The sequence below is a fragment of the Anomaloglossus baeobatrachus genome, chromosome 3 (assembly GCF_048569485.1).
Source record: "Anomaloglossus baeobatrachus isolate aAnoBae1 chromosome 3, aAnoBae1.hap1, whole genome shotgun sequence".
Classification (NCBI taxonomy): Eukaryota; Metazoa; Chordata; class Amphibia; order Anura; family Aromobatidae; genus Anomaloglossus; species Anomaloglossus baeobatrachus.
The window spans coordinates 445,591,611-445,604,183 of record NC_134355.1 but is presented as its reverse complement, the minus strand read 5'-3'; positions in this window follow the sequence as shown (position 1 = coordinate 445,604,183).

Sequence of the window (12,573 nt, the reverse complement as noted above, 5' to 3'; positions counted from 1 at the left end):
TAGAAATTTTCAGTTCCATCGTTGCCCCATCTTCTGGTAGCGGCTGTGGCCGGGTACTGTACATCTGTCTCCTATTTAAATCAATAGGAGGTGGATGTACAGTACCCGGCCACAGCCACTACCAGAAGATGGGGAGCTCTGGAACTGAGCATATCTAGCCACCTGCTGCCAGCAATGGCACCGAGAACAGCTGATCAGCGTGGGTGCGGGGTATTGATCCCCAGCCAATCAGACATTGATGGCCTATCCTAAAGATAAGCAATGTTAAAGTAGTAGTTAAGCTCTTTAAGGCACTGACAACATTACTAGAAACAAAGCCTTTTATAGTCACATAGCTTGAAAAAAAATCCATCTAGTTCAACCTTCTTCCACCAATTATACATTTCGTCAGTAAATCATTTATAACCAAAATGTCTTGTATGTCATGTTTGGACACTTTTCACGTGGCAGCTCTCCCGGCCATAACATGGTCACTGGGACATTTCTAAAATGTAAATTCCACAATATTGTCAGTTACTTAAAAAAACAAAATTTCATGTTATACAGTTAGGTCCAGAAATATTTGGACAGTGACACAAGTTTTGTTATTTTAGATGTTTACAAAAACATGTTCAGAAATACAATTATATATATAATATGGGCTGAAAGTGCACACTCCCAGCTGCAATATGAGAGTTTTCACATCCAAATCGGAGAAAGGGTTTAGGAATCATAGCTCTGTAATGCATAGCCTCCTCCTTTTCAAGGGACCAAAAGTAATTGGACAAGGGACTCTAAGGGCTGCAATTAACTCTGAAGGCGTCTCTCTCGTTAACCTGTAATCAATGAAGTAGTTAAAAGGTCTGGGGTTGATTACAGGTGTGTGGTTTTGCATTTGGAAGCTGTTGCTGTGACCAGACAACATGCGGTCTAAGGAACTCTCAATTGAGGTGAAGCAGAACATCCTGAGGCTGAAAAAAAGGAAAAAATCCATCAGAGAGATAGCAAACATGCTTGGAGTAGCAAAATCAACAGTCAGGTACATTCTGAGAAAAAAGGAATTGACTGGTGAGCTTGGGAACTCAAAAAGGCCTGGGCATCCACGGATGACAACAGTGGTGGATGATCGCCGCATACTTTCTTTGGTGAAGAAGAACCCGTTCACTACATCAACTGAAGTCCAGAACACGCTCAGTGAAGTAGGTGTATCTGTCTCTAAGTCAACAGTAAAGAGAAGACTCCATGAAAGTAAATACAAAGGGTTCACATCTAGATGCAAACCATTCATCAATTCCAAAAATAGACAGGCCAGAGTTAAATTTGCTGAAAAACACCTCATGAAGCCAGCTCAGTTCTGGAAAAGTATTCTATGGACAGATGAGACCAAGATCAACCTGTACCAGAATGATGGGAAGAAAAAAGTTTGGAGAAGAAAGGGAACGGCACATGATCCAAGGCACACCACATCCTCTGTAAAACATGGTGGAGGCAACGTGATGGCATGGGCATGCATGGCTTTCAATGGCACTGGGTCACTTGTGTTTATTGATGACATAACAGCAGACAAGAGTAGCCGGATGAATTCTGAAGTGTACTAGGATATACTTTCAGCCCAGATTCAGCCAAATGCCGCAAAGTTGATCGGACGGCGCTTCATAGTACAGATGGACAATGACCCCAAGCATACAGCCAAAGCTACCCAGGAGTTCATGAGTGCAAAAAAGTGGAACATTCTGCAATGGCCAAGTCAATCACCAGATCTTAACCCAATTGAGCATGCATTTCACTTGCTCAAATCCAGACTTAGGACGGAAAGACCCACAAACAAGCAAGTCCTGAAGGCTGCGGCTGTAAAGGCCTGGCAAAGCATTAAGAAGGAGGAAACCCAGCGTTTGGTGATGTCCATGGGTTCCAGACTTAAGGCAGTGATTGCCTCCAAAGGATTCGCAACAAAATATTGAAAATAAAAATATTTTGTTTGGGTTTGATTTATTTGTCCAATTACTTTTGACCTCCTAAAATGTGGAGTGTTTGTAAAGAAATGTGTACAATTCCTACAATTTCTATCAGATATTTTTGTTCAAACCTTCAAATTAAACGTTACAATCTGCACTTGAATTCTGTTGTAGAGGTTTCATTTCAAATCCAATGTGGTGGCATGCAGAGCCCAACTCGCGAAAATTGTGTCACTGTCCAAATATTTCTGGACCTAACTGTAGATAAGCCCCATATATAATATACATTATATTGCTACTGGTATGTCTTCTCTAGCTCATTATTTGTGTAATGTAAAGCTATAACCTTTATATCCGATATGTTCGTGTCTTACAAATATGTAAAAAAACTATGGGTCCAATTCATCACTGGATTCTCTCCATAACTCTCAATCACTTTTTGATTTGCGACAAACTCACTGAAGAATTCACTCCTTTTATTAAAGTTGTATTTTGTTCTTTAGTTTATTTTGTGACTTTTATATCAATGTGGTTTTCCCACATATTATAGACCGATTCATCAAGTTACAATCTGTGCAAATATACTCCAGTATTAACACCCCATCCCTGAGTGATGTTTTTTGTCTCCTGGAATTATTTTTTTATACAACAGAATTTTTTTCCAATGTTTGTGATATTTTGCAGAGCGCGTGACATTTTGCTCTGAATAGGAACCAAAATAGTTAAAAGAGAAAATTAAGAAAAATGTTTACTTTAACCAAAATCCATGAACCACGTGCCATTTTGAAGAATTTGGAACAAAAACTGCAACAAATCCCACATGGGAAAGAATAGTGATTTTTTTTTCCAATAAAAAATACAAGTGATAAATGAAGGTCTTTGTTTTAGGTCATTGTCCTGCTGGAAGGTGAAAATATGCCCCAGTCTCAAGTCTTTTTCAGCCTCTGACAGTTTTTCCTCCAGGATTGCCCTGTATTTAGTTCCATCCACTTTCCCATCAATTTTGACCAGCTTCAATGTCCCTGCTGATGAAGAGTATCTCGACAGCAAAATGCTGCCACCACCATGATTGACTTTGAGGATTGTGTTTTCACGGTGATATGTAGTGTTTTCTGCCACACATAACGTTTTGCATTTAGCCCAAAAAGTTCTACTTTGGTCTCATCTGACCAGAGCGCCTTCTTCTACATGCTAGCTGTGTTCCCAACATGCCTTTTTGCAAACTGAAAACAGGACTTCTTATGGCTTGCTTTCAAAAATGGTTTTCTTCTTGCCACTTTTCCATAAAAGCCGATTTATGAAGTATACATCTATGGACAGCTTGTCTCACCTGAGCTGTAGATCTTTACAGCTGCTCCAGAGTGACCATGGGCCTCTTGGATGCTTCCCTAATTAGTGTTCTCCTTGCTTTGGATGTCATTTAAGTGGATGGTCATGTCTTAGTAGGTTTATAGTTGTGCCATATTTCTTCGACGATTTTTGGATGAAGGACTGAACAGTGCTCTGTGAGATGTTTACAACTTGATCAATTTTTTTTATAACTTAACACATCTTTACTCTTTTCTACAACTTTATCCCTGACCTGTCTGGTGTGTTCCTTGGTTTTCATTATGCTGTTTGATCCCTAATGTCCTCAAACAAACGTCTGAGTTTTTCAAAGAACATCTCTAGTTATACTGAGAATAAAGTACACACAGGTGGATTTAATTAGAGATGAGCGAACCTTAGGCTCGAGGCTCGGGATTCGGGCTTGAAAAATGACATGAAATTCACCAAGGTGAGTATAGTGCTGTGCTCATATGTGAGTGATGCCCTGCATTGTGAGTGCTGTGGTTAGTGTTTGATCAGCTAAAATTTGGCTTACATTCAGCGTTCTCAGATGTATTGTTCACGGAGAATTAAAAAACCTCGCAAACACCACCCACTTACCTCCGGAAGTGTTTTACTATACGCCAAATATATATTTTTAAAATTATTAGAAAACCCGGTATCATTTCTTTCACATTGCACAAATACTTACTACATCTCCTAAAATCCAAATAAAATATTTAGGTTTATGGCTTTAATGTGAAAAATTGTGGAAAATTTCCTAGAGTATGAAAATTTTTCCAAGGCACTGTAAATGGCATCTGATTTCATGACCTGTATACGTAGTGTAAAAGTATTAAAGATTACTTAATTAAAAAAATAAAAATAGGGGACATAAGGCATACACATGCTCTTAGACAATGATTAATCCCCAAATATCAATTCAAAATGGAAGCCTTAGGCTCTGTGCGCACTAGACCTTTTTACCCGCGGATTTACTCGCGGATTTGCCGCGGAAATTTCTTGAGAAATGTCTGCAATCTTTGTGCAGACATTTCCCAGCAATTTCTATGAAAAAAAAAAATAGCTGTGCGCACTTGTGCGGATTTTTCTCAAGAAATTTCCTTGAGAAGAATTTCTCGAGAAAATTTCTTGAGAAAATGAACATGTCCATTATTTCCGCAGGTACCCTGCGGATTTCGGCAGTACAGCCTGCAAAAATCCGCAGGGAACCACCCGCAGGAAAATCGCGGCAATTTCGCGGCTATTCCGCGGCTAATCCGCGGCAAATCCGCATGCGGATTTGGTGCGGATTTTTTCCGGAGGTCCGGAAATCTTTCACTCCCAGAAGTTTCTCAAGAAATTTTCTTGAGAAACTTCACATTTCTAGTGCGCACATAGCCTAAGGCAGTTTGTTGTGACAGATTCAATGGAGATGTGGCCAAGTTCATGGGCAGCTTTCTTCACTATGTATAGTCTATGTATTTAAGAGCAGAACCAAGTAAGTTGGGGGGCTAAAGGTGTTACCCTCACACATCAGGCATTTATGACAGGCCATAAATGCTCCATTGCTTCATGGAAAATAATTTTCACAAAGATAACCACTAACGGGTAATATCACTATTTATTTTTGAGCCTATTAATTAGGAGCTTTAAAGGCCATCACTAGTCCCTCTATTGAAATATTTTCAAAAGGCCAGATATAAATTTCCTGGCTAAGCTGGATGGTCCATATGTTATTCCAACATTAGTTTTATGCCTTGCTGCCAGTGTTGACATGCTCCTGTGTCAATCATTGTAGTCACAACTGGTTTTGGTTTCTAATTACACTACAAAAACATGCTTGAAAGTCAACTAGCTCCATGAAAATTGACTCAGTGTCAGTTCTTCACGTAAGAAAATCGAGCTGTAAATTCAACTAATGTATAGACTGAAGTAGATATTGACAGTTCTGTATGGTGCAACCAAGTAAGATTGTAATATACGAAGCATACAATCATGGATGGATCTGGTTAGATATCTACCCATCAAATGTTTAGAATATGTTTACTGCGCAATAATTTGCCTGACATGTTTTGATGAAGCTTTCAAACATTTCCATGGCAAATAAAGACTTTGGACAGAATCACAGTCGGTCAGTTATTACAGTCTTATATTTGGCATACATTTAGATTAAAGTTATATGTGAATACATCTGTTGTTATTGTATTATTCTATACTTTTGGAGCAAAACCCAATGATTTTATAATTTTTTATGATTTTCAGTCAGCATGAGCGACAACCCTGACATATATTGGCTTTATGGAGAATAATGGATTGACACTTTGGGTTAGTATGGTCAATTGGATCTGGCTCTTTTTTATCCTTTGTGAACATTAAGTTAACCTCTGAGATCATGCATATATTCTTGATTGGTTAGGTTGTATTTACATAACTACTTGTATACATCAATGGTTCTGAATTCATTGTCTGTAACTAGGAACAGCAATTAATTTGTATATCTCTACTCCCTATAGAAGAATGTGAAATCTTTTCTGTGTTGTGTGAATACGTTATGAATGTGGGCTTGTATAATTCCCGAGTATCTAGTCAGCAAGAGATTGTAAGAATTCCAGTGTTCAATTATACATTTAGAGGGTAACTATAAGGATCAGAGAGGTGACACCCTCTATATAGGTGAAAAAGAAAATAATGAAACAGCGTTATTATTCAAATATAGCAAATAATAAGAGGTTCCTACCTTTCTAAGATCTTAAAAAGTAGTTGTGATAGAGACCCCTGTCAGGTTAAAATGTGTAGTTGTTATTCCTTATATCAAATATATATTAAAAAGACTGACCCGCACATCCAGCAGGTGTGAACAGGTGCCAGCTGACAACACAATATAACTACAAAAGTACATACAGCTGCACTCTGGAATTGCATTACTGCTATGTGAATATTTGAAAAAAGAGATACTTAGCTTATGCATTGGCTAATGCATGTGAGCCCCGGAACCAACACTGTGTCCACCTTCCTTTATAGCTGGATCCATTCTGCCTATACATGTAGGTTTTTAACCCAGATAGATTCATTTAAGTTAGGGTCCCAGTATATAAGAGATTGCTCACATGCATTGGCCAATACATAAGCTAAGTATCATTTTTTAAAATACTCCTATAGCAGTAATGCAATACCAGAGTTTCCTTATTCATTGTTAGCATTCTAGAGTGCAGCTGTATGTATTTTTGCAGTTGTTATTCCTTGTCGTCAATGTTAGAAGCAAAACTAATTTGTTAACCTCATTATGATGAAAAATTATCAAAAAGGTAGATTGTTTTCTTACAAATAAGTTATACATTTTTATTTCAGTTCTAAATAGTTTGTTAGTCTAATCATGTTGATCTATTTTAGCAAGTTTATATTACACACGTGGTCAAAATTGTTAGTACCCCTCGTTTAATGAAAGAAAAAAAACTCACAATGGTCACAGAAATAACTTGAATCTGACAAAAGTAAAAATAAATAAAGTTCTATGAAAATGGACAAATGAAAGTCAGACATTGCTTTTCAACCTTGCTCCCACAGATTTTTTTAAAAACTAAAACTCCTGAAATAGGCCTGGACAGAAATGATGGTACCGCTGAAAATAATGTGACAAAAGGGACATGTTAAATCAAGTTATGTCCACTAATTAGCATCACAGGTGTCTACAATCTTGTAATCAGTCAGTGGGCCTGTATATAGGGCTACAGATACTCACTGTGCTGTTTGGTGACATCGTATGTACCACACTCAACATAGACCAGAGGAAGCAAAATAAATAGTTGTCTCAGCAGATTAGAAAGAAAATTATAGACAAGCATTTTATAGGTCAAGGTTATAAGACCATCTCCAAGCAGCTTGATCTTCCTGTGACTACAGTTGCACATATTATTCAGAAATTTAAGATCCATGGGACTGTAGCAACCTCCCTATACATGGCTACAGGAGGAAAATTGAAGACAAATCAAAAAGAAGGATAATATGAATGGTAACAAAAGAGCCCAGAAACACTTTTAAAGAGATTAAAGGTGAACTTCAAGCTCAAGGAACATCAGTGTCATTGTTGACCATTGTTGACCATCCGTCATTGTTTGAGCCAAAGTGGACCTCATGGGAGACAACCAAGGAGGACACCATTGTTGAAAAAAATAATAATAAAAAGCCAGAATGGAATTTGCCAAGCTACATGTTGACAAACCACAAAGCTTCTGGGAGAATGTCCTATGGACAGATGAGACAAAATTGAACTTTTTGGTAAGGCACATCAGCTCTATTTTCACAGATGGAAAAATGAAGTTCATCAAGAAAAGAACACTGTCCCTACTGTGAAACATGGACGAGGCTCTGTTATGTTCAGGGGCTGCTTTGCTGCATCTGGCACAATGTGTCTTGAATCTGTGCAGGGTACAATGAAATCGCAAGACAATCAAGGGATTCTAGAGAGAAATGTGCTGTCCAGTATCAGAAAGCTTGGTCTCAGTCGCAGGTCATGGGTCTTGCAACAGGATAATGATCCAAAACACACAGTTAAAAACACCCAAGAATGGCTAAGAGGAAAACATTGGACTATTCTCAAGTGGCCTTCTATGAGCCCTGGCCTAAATCCTATTGAGCATCTTTGGAAAGAGCTGTCTGGAAAAGGCAACCTTCAAAAACGAGACAACTGGAGCAGTTTAGTTTACTCTTGAGGAGTGGCCAAAATACCTGTCGAGAGGGGAAGAAGTCTCATAGACAGTTACAGGAATCGTTTGATTTTGCAGTGATTGCCTCAAAAGGTTGTGCAACAAAATATTAAGTTAAGTAACCATCATTTCTGTCCAGGCCTGTTTCTTGAGTTTTATTTTTTTTAAATTCTGTGGAAGCATGGTTGAAAAGCAATGTCTGACTTTCATTTGTTCATTTTCATTGATTTTTAATTTATTATTACTTTTGTCAGATTTAAGTTATTTCTGTAACCATTATGGGGTGTTCTTTCATAAAACAAGGGGTACCAACAATTTTGACCACATGTGTAAGTGTTTAAAAAAGGTAATTTAATTTCATCAAAGGGGGTGGTTTAATGGCAAAGTAACATTCACTCTAAATCCCTAGTGTCATAATCTAAATTATTTTCTAATATACTTGCATTAAAAATTCCCTACAGTTCCCCAGCTACACTATTGTTTGGATATCCAAATAAACGCTGGGATTCTCAAAGAAGCCTCATCAAAAAGGAAGTAGGAAAAAAAAATAAAGCAGTTAACTAGTGTAGTTAAGGAACTGTAAATAATTATTAATGCAAGTATATTAGAAAACAGTTTAGATTATGGCACTAAACAGGGATTTACTATGAATAGTACTTTACCTTCGAACCACCCCTTTAAGTTTTTCTTTTAAATTACAGGAAAATAAAATAGAAATTAGCAGTGCGAAATCCATCACATGATGCTCACTTGACTATAAGGAGTTTTGTCAAGATTCCCTCATTGTGTCCAACACTTCATGAGTCTTTGGCATAGCGTAAAATAGTTGTTGATTGGAGGCACAGGGAGGCTATAGTACTCAAGGACAGATACAAACTTTATACTGGTTTTATGATTTTTCACAGTATTGATCATATTGTAAAACACAAGACCTGTTCTTTTATTATTTTCACTAAAAGGAACTTGAGACTTAATTCATATTGCCCAAACCATGGGAAGCACAAATCAGAGTTAGAAAAAAAAAACAAAACAGAGTTAGCAAACAGCCAAAAATCAGAATAGTCTGGTGCTGCCCTGGCCAGCCTTTCCTAGTGCCCAAGTGATTGAAAAGTCTCTTACTATGGGAGACACCTGTCAATCTCCTGGAGCAGCACCCGGCTAGTCTTCTCTCTGCCTATGGTCCTTGGTCGGATATTCTAACTATATTTTCTCTGAAACACCATAGTGTTGCAGAGAGAAACACACCTGGCTGCTCCGGAACAAGCATTGTGTCATTAGAAATTGAAAAATTATTTAGTTTTTTGTTATATCAGCTCCAGGGAGTATAGAAAATGGCATGGATTTTAGTTTGCACTTTACAAATATTAGGAAGAAATATAGGATTACCTCTAAAATTAATTTTAGTAGACACCAATTGATTATGGATACAATCTCAATGGAATTAGACTGCTCGCCATAGTCATCCGATGGCAGCAAATCATCCAATTGTCCATACTAATCCTGATCACTCAACACGAAAAAGGAAAACTATATCAAACAACTTAACATGTCCCACTGGTAGAGAGTAGTTAATGATTGGTGAGCGTGAGCACCACTGCTCGATACTCGATTGAGCATCAGAGTGCTCGGGGACTCACAGTGCTAGGTCGAGTATCATGGGTGCTCAGATATTTTGTTTGTCCATGAAACAATGAACGCAATGCACAGGCTTGCTTCACTAAATGATGTGAGCAGGCACCCTAGAGAGAGCCTTTTGCATTCTCTAAACGGTTCTCACTGGAGGTTAAAACAGTGTCCAAAATAAAAGAAAAAATATTGCCCTCCCTCCCCCCAGATATGTTCTTTTTATGGCTGGCTGTATGTGGGCAGAGAGACAATCTGCCCAATCATTGATTTCCATTATACTCATTACTCAAGTTGATCCCTTTCAGAGTGTCTGACTAGCTCGAATTGAGTAAGAAGCGCCCGAGATTTTGAGTGCCTGCCCATTACTAAGAGTAGTGCACTACTCATACACCAGTATCAGATATTATCCAGTTGTGCTCATTCTATGGTGTTAGAAGTACATAAATTGGCAGAGATATTTCTTTAAACTGTTGCAAGCCTGTCCCACAGTATGTACCACAGTAATTTTCAGTGCCCTATATTTATATCTTGCAAAAAAAAAGGTAGTGATTCTCCTAATCATTCTTGACCCTCGTCCATACCCTTCCAGCAGAATAAAAAAAAATACATCTGTTCTACTATAGGGAAGGAGATCTGTATATTGAGAACAGCAGTGGTGACAGCGGGGGTGCAGGGTAGAGAGCAAAGTCATGTCAGACCATAGCGGGAATGACACTTGGACATCATTCTTCTGTTCTTTTTCTTTGGTTCATTTCAATTACATTCTCGCTTTGGCAGAATCTAGGTTACAACCTACCATAAAACTCAGACCGAAATACACTGCCTCAGACAGAAGTCACAAAGATGCAGAACAATACACTGGATAAAAGCACTTATATTTTAAGGCTGTCTATAGTGCAATCGTAACATTTACAGCTGGTTCACTAGAAAATAATACAATGTTACTTTACAAACTCGCAAAGTCTTTTAAAATAGAGGAATGTCTTGTCTAATGTTAATAGAACACTTAATCATATTTTAAATACAACTATTCAGCATACTGTATATACAACGTAATATACTAATAATATGTAGTACGTATTACAATAACTTGGGTCTGCACAGTAAATTTGTGGCTGCTTTAATGAAAACAATGGCTTCTATTTGGCAAAGATAGCTGCATAGTCACATAACGATACAGGATGGGAATTACACAAGTCCTATCCTGGATTAAATATCTGTAATTATTATGTAAGTAGGAAACTGTTTTTGGTCATGTCTCTGGAGACAATGGAATAGTTCAACTCTAGTTCTTCATAAAACCACTCAAAGGCTACATGGATTATCAGTTAGTGGAAAATACATTTTAACTTTTGATATACAGTCATGGCTGATACATGTAGTGTTCGCACCCTTCCAGAAAAGGAAGTATTTCTCCCAGAAAATTATTTCAATTACATGTTTTGTTACACGTTTATTCCCTTGTTGTGTATTGGAACAACACAAACAAAACTGTGGAAAAAAAGACAAATTGGACATAATTTCATACAAAACTCCAAAATGAGCCAGACAAAATTGATGGCACCCTCAACTTAATATTTGGTTGCACACTCTTTGGGATAAATAACTGCAATCAATCACTTCCTATAACCATCAACAAGCTTCTTCCACTTTTCAACTGGAATATTGAACCACTCTTCTTTTGCAAAATGCTCCTGGTCTCTCATTTTTTAAGTGCACGTTCTCCCAACACCAATTTTAAGATCTCTCCACAGGTGTAAATGGAATTTAGATTCAAACTCATTGCTGGCCACTTCAGAACTCTACAGCTTTCTTTCCATCCACTTCTTGTGTGCTTCTTGAGTGCTTCTAGAAGTATGTTTGAAGACATTGTCCTGCTGACCCATGATCCATGACCTACGACGCAAACCCAGTTTTCTGACACTGGGCACTACATTGCGACCCAAAATCCTTTGTAAATCTTCAGATTTTATAATGTCTTAGGGTACCTTCACACTTAGCGATGCAGCAGCGATCCGACCAGCGATCTGACCTGGTCAGGATCGCTGCTGCATCGCTACATGGTCGCTGGTGAGCTGTCAAACAGGCAGATCTCACCAGCGACCAGTGACCAGCCCCCAGCCCCCAGCGACGTGCAAGCGACGTTGCGCTTGCACGGAGCCGCCGTCTGGAAGCTGCGGAGACTGGTAACTAATAAACATCGGGTATGGTTACCCGATGTTTACATTAGTTACCAGTGTGAGCAGGGAGCCGCGCACACTAAGCGCTGGCTCCTTGCTCTCCTAGCTACAGTACACATCGGGTTAATTAACCCGATGTGTAATGCAGCTACATGTGCAGAGAGCAGGGAGCCGCGCACACTGAGCGCTGGCTCCTTGCTCTCCTAGCTGCTGTACACATCGGGTTAATTAACCCGATGTGTACAGCAGCTACATGTGCAGAGAGCCGGAGGCGGCAGCACAGGCAGCGTGAGAGCTGCTGGTAACTAAGGTAAATATCGGGTAACCACCTTGGTTACCCGATGTTTATCTTGGATACAGCTTACCTCAGCTGTCAGATGCCGGCTCCTGCTCCCTGCTCGCTTCATTTGTCGCTCTCTTGCTGTCACACACAGCGATCTGTGTGTCACAGCAGGAGAGCGGCTTTGAAGAAAACGAACCAGGGCTGTGTGTAACGAGCAGCGATCTCGCAGCAGGGGCCAGATCGCTGCTCAGTGTCACACACAGCGAGATCGCTAATGAGGTCACTGCTGCGTCACAAAAAGCGTGACTCAGCAGCGATCTCGGCAGCGAGCTCGCTGTGTGTGAAGCACCCCTTACACACAGTCAAGGCACTTAATGACAGAGTAAGTAAACAAACTCCAAAACAGCTTTGAACCTCCACCATATTTCACTATAGGTACGGTGTTCTTTTCTTTGTAGGCCTTATTCCATTTTTAGTACATAGTAGAATGATGTGCTTTACCAAAAAGCTCTATCTTGGTCTCTTCTGTCCACAAA